Raw genomic sequence first — 8,938 nt, 5'->3', positions numbered from 1 at the left:
TTAGCTGTGACAGTGCAGGGCTGCAGGTCGCCATTAAGGCCCATTGTCTGAAGTCAGACGTGAGTTTATGGTAGAGCACATCAGCTGCGGGGCACGTAGTGTCAGCGGTGCACTTTAATGGCTGCTTTGCAGCGGGGGGGGGTTACGCGGACGGCTCCGGGCGTGGCCATATGCCTGCCACAGCTGCACTTCATCACGCTAATCATCCTCGGGGAAACGCACCCGGGCTGTTCGAGGCTGTTAGGTGGTGATAAACCCGGCCCGCGAGTCACAGGGCGGGGGGGGGAGGCGGGCGCCCGCACGCCAGTTCGGCTTGTGGCGTGGTAGTAAGAGCGCGACTTCACCACTTGGCTGCACGGCCTAAAAAACAGCCAAGCTCTTTGCCTCCGGAACGCCTGCCACTTCATTCTCATTCTGGCAAGACGGCGGTGGGTTTTTACATTTCTGTTTGTTTGTTTGTTTCATGAGGGGACGATTCCAGACTGCAGTCTTCATTTGGATTTGCAAACTGGGATTTGCCCCAGTGTTTGTTTGTTTTTTTGCAGTCAGGATTGTGAGTCTAATTTTAAAGGTAGTGCTGTTGTGTCTGTCACTCCACACACGTCTGGTTTGAAGTAAGCACACCTGCCAAAACAGGACGAGGAGACGTGCGTGTCCACAGCACCTTCGCTGGTAAGTTGTTAATTGTGATTTAGAAGAAAATACGTCTTTTCCATTATAGGTTGGATATTACATCTGCACACGGGGCATGAAGAGCTCACAGGGTTGAGTGCAGCATTCATATTCCCTCATCTCTGAGCCGCACATGGGATTAAGCATTAACCCCAGGTGCAGTCACAGGTCAAGGCAGTCCAGTGTGTCTGAAAGGAAAGCATGTTAGTACAAAATGAGAATTTTAGTATAAAATGAGAACGTTAGTGCAAATCGACACGGTAAGATTTTACCTGAATGATGGACATTTCTAACATAGTGTTGTTACTTTGAATTTGAATGAATCTGAATAGGAAAACAATCTGTTCATAAAATAAATATGCTGATTATGCTTCATTAGCCAAAATCTGCAAAAATAGTTGAAAGCCTTATTTACAAGACATATGTGATGTACTGTTTGCCATATATAGATAATATTATTCTAACTTATTAGCCACTTGCACTGCGTGAGTAATGGATGCTGCTGTGGCCTAAATCTAACAGCAAGTCTTGCGTTACCTGTAGAAAAGTTTTCTTCTCCGCACAGCAGCAGGTCCATTTGGCTAGTTTGATCTGGCTGATGATCTGGCACCATTTTTTTTCTCTTGGCCATGTTTCCTCTACAGTCTGCTTCAAACGTGTGACACTAGTGGACACCCAGTATTACACAGATAGGCTAAACCTTACATAAAATATAAACATGGTAGAAATCCTGTGTAATAGAAATGATTAAGTTCTCACGCTCAAATACTTCAAAACAAGTCAAATACAGTAGACTAAAGGAGTGGTGTATATTACAGAGAAACTAATTAACCCAGACATTTAGCAGATATCCTAGTGAAAAAGATACAAATCAATCAAAGATCCTTACTAAATAAATCGAATAGAAACCCACCCAGCCAATTTCACAGACCTCCCCACGGGACTGAGAAAGATACGAGTTCTTTCCAGTTCAGCTAACCGGGACTTTCACAAGGAGCTCTGTCACGCATTCTGTTCCTGGTCTGGTCTTACACATCCGAGTGGTCCTCTCAGACACAGAATTCTTTACACCGTGCTCTTTTGCTCCTCACCTCACAGAAGGCCACTTCACACCACCTTTTCACACTCCGTAACATTTATTCTCCTTTCTCCCTGACACAGATACGGATTGTAATAGATTGATGGCATGAACAGGCCAGACTCCTCCCCCTCATCAGAGCGGCCGTACGCCTTTTGCGGCCTGCCTGGTTCTGTGTGCGCTCTAATGGGTTCGCCTCGGATTCAATAGTTAAAGGAGCTAAAAGCCAAGTTTAACTTGTGCAAACAAAGAGGATGTACGACACATAAACCATTTGCACCTGTGCTGGTTGCGGGGGGGAGGTGGGGCCAGTCTGAGTAGCCTGAGGGGCTGATGGCTCTTCTGGGGAAGAGAGCCCACTGCTGGGTCCCTCGCCAGGACCAGAATGGCACTTGTCAACCATTGCAATCAGTGAATGGCAGCTTCCCATCGAGAGGTGAGAGCTTTTAGATAGTGATTCAACCAGCAGCTCCAGGTCCCATGGACTGTCGGTGCAGTCCAAATCCTCTCTAATCAAGCGTATGCAAATCATATCGATGGCACGTGTTGCCTGCTTGCCTCCTCTGGATACCCTTGGTAAGTGAATGTTTAATTCATTAGGTTTTGATATTTAGCAGTTGCGTTCTCCGAGGAGGTGATTAAAGGAAATGAAGATGACCTTGGCTGTGTCGCCGGATGAAGATACTCTCACTTTTGCATACATTCCTAGCAGATTTAAATAAATACAGATTACGCCATTTTTAGATTGAGGATTAAAGCAATACTGGTTATTGAAAGATCAATCAAATGGTTTTGAAAGATAGGGGGTGTGGATATATGAAGAATAATGACATGCCCAGCTGTTTCTGATCATGACAAAAAACACCCATGCATGTATAATATCTGCAGCGCGGGATATATGTATGCAATAAAGCACTTATGCTGTTGTGAACTAAGTAATTTCATCCTGTCAGGAAGAAGAATCATGATCAAATCTGTCATCCAGATGTCATCCAGCATTCTCGGGTTGAGTCGCACCCCTAAGAAAATCTCCCAGATGGCACAACACTGCCTTCAGCATACAGCCGCTTTCAACAGGCTCCCCCCACTAAAGAGCCACTCTCTGCGCTGGCGTTCATAGGAATGTATTTAATCAGGAAGGGTTGCAGCACAGGGACGTCCCCGTGAGGAATGGAAGGTTCGTACGGCAGAACGTATGAGTCTTTGGGTGTTCTGCGAGTGTGCAAAGGAAGCACTCTCTGCCCTTTTAATCATTAAATAAATAAATGAATAAGATAAATGACCTATATGTTATAAGTGGTCACATGTGAGTTGGTCGTGATACTCCTGAAAACAAACTAGTGAAATCCAGAGGGGATGTAGGTTTTTCTCTGCTGGCGACGCCGTTTCTTCTTACAATGCAAACTCTGTCATCTCCTCTCCACAGACAGCTATCCAACAGGATTACGTGAATGGAACGTCGTTATCCCGGCCAGCTTCTCAGAGCGTGGAGTTCAGCTTCTCCATTGAGTGTGTTGTGAGGGCGATGCACACCCAGGGGTGCGTGAGTGTGCCTCGGACTCAATAGACCTGCTGAATGTGGTTAAAGTTCAGTTAATGGGGGGCGCAAAAGGGGCAGAAGTCACACCAGTGACCCCCCATGTCTCTTTCCCCAGATCGCTTCATTATTGAGCAATTGTGTTGCCCGGTTTTCAATCGGAGAGAGTAGAAAGAACTGTGAAATGCTCCGGGTGTGCCCGCCGCACTCTGTTCTGATCCGGTGTCTCCAGCCCTGGTACCTTTAACTGACCCAAAATGGAAAAGCCGAAACATGCTGCTTTGGAACTAAGGAGAGATTTTTCTGTGGCTTAACAGGCAATAATGGAGGGGATTGGGATTGAAGAGAGATAGAAACAAAGAGATTGAGAGATATTGAGAGAGGGCGAGAGAGAGAGAAAGAGAGAGAGTGATGGTGCAAATAAATGTCTCCTTTTTAAAATGTGCGGTACATATTTGATCCTGCAAAGACTATCAGTGAGGGTGAAAAGACTCTGGCTTTATACAATCACTCTGAAGACAAGGCACTAAAATTGAGTTAATCACATGTTTACTGCTTTGTAGTCTGTGCCCTTTCTGAAAGAAAGACGTTCACGCAATACACAGACTTTTGCCTGCAATACAGCTCTTTGTTTTTGAAGATTACATTAGACCAGCACTAAGTGGGTGTTAGTAATCATCACAGCATCAGTAATGTTCCTCCAGCACTGGGAATAGTGAACAGCATCTATAGAATAGTGAACATTTATTACCGCTTCTCAAATGCATCTGAAAAATTTCACAGATGAATTATCAAAATTGTCAAAGCTCAGATGAGTGATTTCTTATATGAGAAAATTACTGTAGCTACTGTATCTACTCTGTACTGTATCTATTGTGATCGAAGTATTGGAAATCATTGGAGTCATTGGAGTTTTGATGTCATTGGAATTCAATACAGAAGCACAGAACTCGTCTCTTTGACAGCATTGTCATATTCAAAGCAAAACTCAGTTCCACTGTAACTTTGCAACTTTTTTTTGTGCAAATAAAATCAAGTGGGAATTATTTAAGGAAATGTGTTTGACCAGCTGACTCTAACAAAACATATGAGCAAATCTTACAGAACATGAATGAATTGATATTCAACATGTTATGCCACAGTGTATTAGATAGTGGCACTTTTGCATTTAAAGGTGTCTGTCCCCTCTCAAAATGTATATTGGATGAAAACGTGGTGTTGGCATAATGTAACACATATTTGTGGTTTCACTGCGTGTGGGTGTCCACAGCAGCACATCTTTGCATCTCCAACGCTGCATCCCTGAGACATCCGAGGTCCGTCTCTTCTTTCAAACCCCCAGGACAGAGAGGCAGTGCTGTGATTAATCTGGACAAATCTTGCGGTGCTGTGGTTTCTTTCTCACTCTCTCTCATGAGCGCACGCGCACACACGACAGTAAGCGTCCTCCACAAAGATATCCAGCCGTGTCTGGGGAAGCCAGACTGATCTTTCAACAGAAAGACTCAGCATGGATGAGACGCTCGACTCAGGAAGGGACTCCCGGCTCTATCGGCCCAGGCACTTAGAAATATCGGAGCCGGTCACGCAGCTTTTTAGCAGGGCCTGTTTGCACCTCACCACGCCTTTATCTGATGCAGCCCATTGCAAGGAAAATAATTGGTCCCAAAGAAATAAAGGGTTGAGTTAGAGCATTAATAAAACATTCGCTACACAGACCACGCATCTGAATTTGTCTCGTAAATGTGAGACAATTTGTTGAATTATCCCTGTCAGCTGGGAGGAAAACTGACGATATTAATGAGTCTCTTTGGTAAGTAATTACTGTTTCTTCTAAAGAAAAAACCCTGGCTGTAGCAGTCTGTCAGAGGCATTCACACATAGAGATTTCCTCCACTAAAATGATTGATTATTAGAATTATAATGCAACTATGTGGTCACATAATTTTATATGCTGGAAAATTCCTCAGTGAAAAAACTGAGGCCATGACACAAAGTCTAACCAAGGCACGGACGAATATATTTCAGGAAAGCTAATTTTAAAGCCACCATTAACGATTTATGAAGCACTGTCAAAAGATGATATAATACATTCTCTTCAAAGATTTTGTAATATACTGTAGGTTCGAGTCAGTGTTTTAGACACAGCGTATGAAAAATCAAATTTTAAAATATCCGAACAAACTCTTTCATTTAATGTCTTATTTTGGAAGCTCCTTATTTTGACTTTCAGTCTCATCAAAGGCAAAATCTCAAGGATACAGTATCTGTGTAGTAAAGGAGCCTTCAAAAGACCCAAGATTCGTCACTCCCCCCTCCCATCTTCTCTTGATTTCCCATATTTTTTCCTTCCCATCTCCAGACTGTTTGCCTTTCATAATCTAACTTCAGCAGGAAACTTGTCCAGCCTGACACCAGGCAGCTTGGACTCTTTCACTTCCCTTTTCCTTTCAGCATTTGGCTCTCAGAGCTGGAGAACAGGATGTTTGCTTGAGTGACTGAATCGAGTTGGTGAACAGCATTCACGCTTGCTATTGATTGATTTAGTGAAGCTACCGTCGGTTCCTCTGATTCACCACTGTGATAGATTAGCAGCAAAAGAAAAAAGAGAAAGTCATGCATTTTCAGTTGAAGTGCGTTCACTTGTCAATCTTTCTTTTAGGTGCTTCAGTGAGGGTTTGGTTTTCCATTACTATGTAAATCCTACATTTATGTGATGCTGACAGATGTCTGTCAGTGATAAAGAAATAATTTAGTGTCGAACCCTCCAAAATACATTTGATTTAATTTATGGTGATTGACTCACCCTGTTAAATTGTAAATGCCGGCTCTGCAATCTTTGAATTTCCCCATGTCAATCATATCACACAAGACTTTATGTACTCCTCAGACATTTTTTTAGTTGGCAGTTTTTGAAAGACTGTCCCATGATAAAGTTTTACATACTCTTAACAGAGCAAATGAGGTTTTGCATGGCATGGTAGTCTCTACTGTGTTCTCTGTTCTAACAAGCTTCTATCAGACTCCTGCTGTAACCCTATATAAAGAGAAAGGTCTTCTGCAGTTTTTACTTATATAAGACTTTCATAAAAGATAGCTCCCTCACACCATCAGCACCTACACTTGTATTGATACATTTTTATAGTTTCTTTTTTTTTCAGGTGTTTGATGGTGTTCCATATCAATCCATCAATCTGACTCAACACTTATCAGCATATATATTCTTCAGTGACATGTTCTGTGATCGTTTGCTGAAATAGCATTTAGTGATTTTTTTCTTCACATTTGTTGAGTTCAAAGAAACCCATATGTATAAGAAAAATGATGTGCAACATTGACATTAATCAATTTCCAACAAATGCATTTTATGAGGGTGTGTGGTTTGATACTGTCCATCTTTCTTAATCGGATCAATGACTTGACAAGCAATTGCATTTGGTAAGTCTAAGAAAATCATCTTAAGCCTGTCATGAAAATGATTTTTTTCAAGTGAAGATACAAAAGGCATAGCCCAAAGAAGCTTTAATATTTCATATTCGAGTTCCTGCAAATATACCACAATCACACCATGTTCTGCAAGAATAGCCAATCCACAAAAATCTTCTGCAAATGTTATTGGGTAAAAACTCAAACTCAATCTTCACCCTCAGAGGGCAAGGAGTCTTAGATCCAAGGTGAGATGATATACAAAGAGCGTCTTGGTCAACCCTGAGTACAACAACCAGGCCAGGTAAGTCAGCCATGGAAACTGAGCAGGGCTCATCAGAGTGCTGGACAAAAGTGAGGAATCTGCTCATTCTGAAGTCTGGAATTTGATCATTCTGAAGTCTGGAATCTGATCATTCTGAAATCTGATCATTCTGAATTCTGGAATCTGATCATTCTGAAATCTGATCATTCTGAATTCTGGAATCTGATCATTCTGAAATCTGATCATTCTGAAGTCTAGAATCTGATCATTGTGAAATCTGATCATTATGAAGTCTGGAATCTGATCTTTCTGAAATCTGATCATTGTGAAATCTGGAACTCACACCACTAATGTCCACCAACGCTCAAAGGCTCCTCATCCAAAATCTTCCTTATTTCTTTTAAAGGGCAAAACATATGGAAATTATTTTTAAACAGGTTAGATTTGCAGAGGTTACATCTCATGTGTAGAGGAAGTGAGACCATTTTTGTCAGAAAGGAATGACTCATTGGATGTATTATAAACAAAACTGCTTCTAATTATAATTCAGACTGTACTGTAACACACTGGTATAATTAAAAAACTGGATTTTTTAAAGTTTTAGTTCAGCTGACCTGCTTTCCAGTGGTGGCTCACTTGTGTATTATTATTTTTTTCTGTGTGTGTGTGTGTGTGTGTGGTAACTTCCTCAATAATGCAGAGACAGCCTTTCTGTGTTGTTCCAACCTGTCTCTTTCACTGACTGCATGCTAGGTCATTTCTTCAGCAAGGGATCGGTTTGCTGTTGAAGGATTAAAAATGTCCTCGTCTTGGGATATCATGTGGGACAGGCATGGTAAGATAGATTCAGTGCTGGGTGTCCGGGGCAGACCGAAAGGCCCTGTTCTGGAGCCACAGAAGCTGTTTATAGCCGCCACCGATGGTGAGGGAAGCCAAAGGGAAAATAAAAAAAACCTCTCCTCTACCTCTTCTCCACTCGATCCCAAACGCCCGGGAACGGCAGCAGTCTCCCACCATCCACAAAATGACAAATTACCTGCCTCACTGAATGCCTTGCTCTCGCCTAATGCCTCGGAGTCCCCTTTGAGTAGCACTCTCCGAGCCATACATCATGCCTAGACCAGAAGACCTCATAATGCCATAGACATGTTAAGCATAAGAAAAGAGTCACATCTGATTTTACGAGGAGTTTCATCTGTCAGTTGTTCCAGAAAGTAGATCCCCTTGATTTAGAAAATCACGGGCGTCTCTGCGAGCTGACCCGTACGGAGGTTTTAAAATGATAAACACCAGGGCTGCGGTGCATCTGCTGTTCGTGGCTCTAGACGAAATCGCTTTCGTTTGTCATGGCTCCCTTGCTTCTCAGCGACAGTTTGAATGTTTGTGGCTAATTCTATTTTCTCAGACTATTTCTGTTGTGAGGAACATTCATCCGCAGTTAATTGAATCAAGAGGAACGGCTCATGAGATCGTGTCTCAAGCTAAATGCTTTTTCTCTCTTTTTTTTAAAAACGTTTTTCTTTCAGGCTCCTTCTGCAGATGTGGCTTGCTTTCAGATATTTCACTCTGCTCTGGCTTCCAGCGCTAAGTGAGTCAGACCCAGCATTACAAGAATAAGATGTTTGAAAGCAATTTTATAAAGTCATTCCTACCAACAGATAAACTTACCACTATCAGACATATACATTTTTTCATATGTATTTAAGAGACTGTAGTAACTCAAAGATTGGTGGTCAAATCAACTTAGTAATCTTACTGGTAATTGACATGTATTTTGCATATAGACCTAGAATCTAGAACATAGAGATGTATCTACATTCTCCACCTGACCTGTATAAAACATTCATTTATGCAGTGCAGTGTACTGGATGGACAAATGACCCCAGGAGGAATGTCCCTCCGTAGACTCTCTTGTCTCCTCAGTCTGGCATGTGCAGCAGCGAAGGGTCTTCATGACTGC

General features: G+C 42.3%; 1 long non-coding RNA gene across 1 annotated transcript; it reads left to right on the top strand.

Moving 5' to 3' along the window:
- The first annotated feature begins 339 nt into the window (after positions 1–339).
- On the top strand, positions 340–4,273 carry LOC143477858 (uncharacterized). The gene is made up of 3 exons (XR_013121652.1): positions 340–672; positions 1,834–2,927; positions 3,177–4,273. It is a non-coding gene; the product is annotated as an uncharacterized LOC143477858 (long non-coding RNA).
- Positions 4,274–8,938: the final 4,665 nt, after the last annotated feature.

Source organism: Brachyhypopomus gauderio, chromosome 16, assembly GCF_052324685.1.
Source record: "Brachyhypopomus gauderio isolate BG-103 chromosome 16, BGAUD_0.2, whole genome shotgun sequence".
Classification (NCBI taxonomy): domain Eukaryota; kingdom Metazoa; phylum Chordata; class Actinopteri; order Gymnotiformes; family Hypopomidae; genus Brachyhypopomus; species Brachyhypopomus gauderio.
This window is presented reverse-complemented; position numbering and strand designations above follow the sequence as displayed.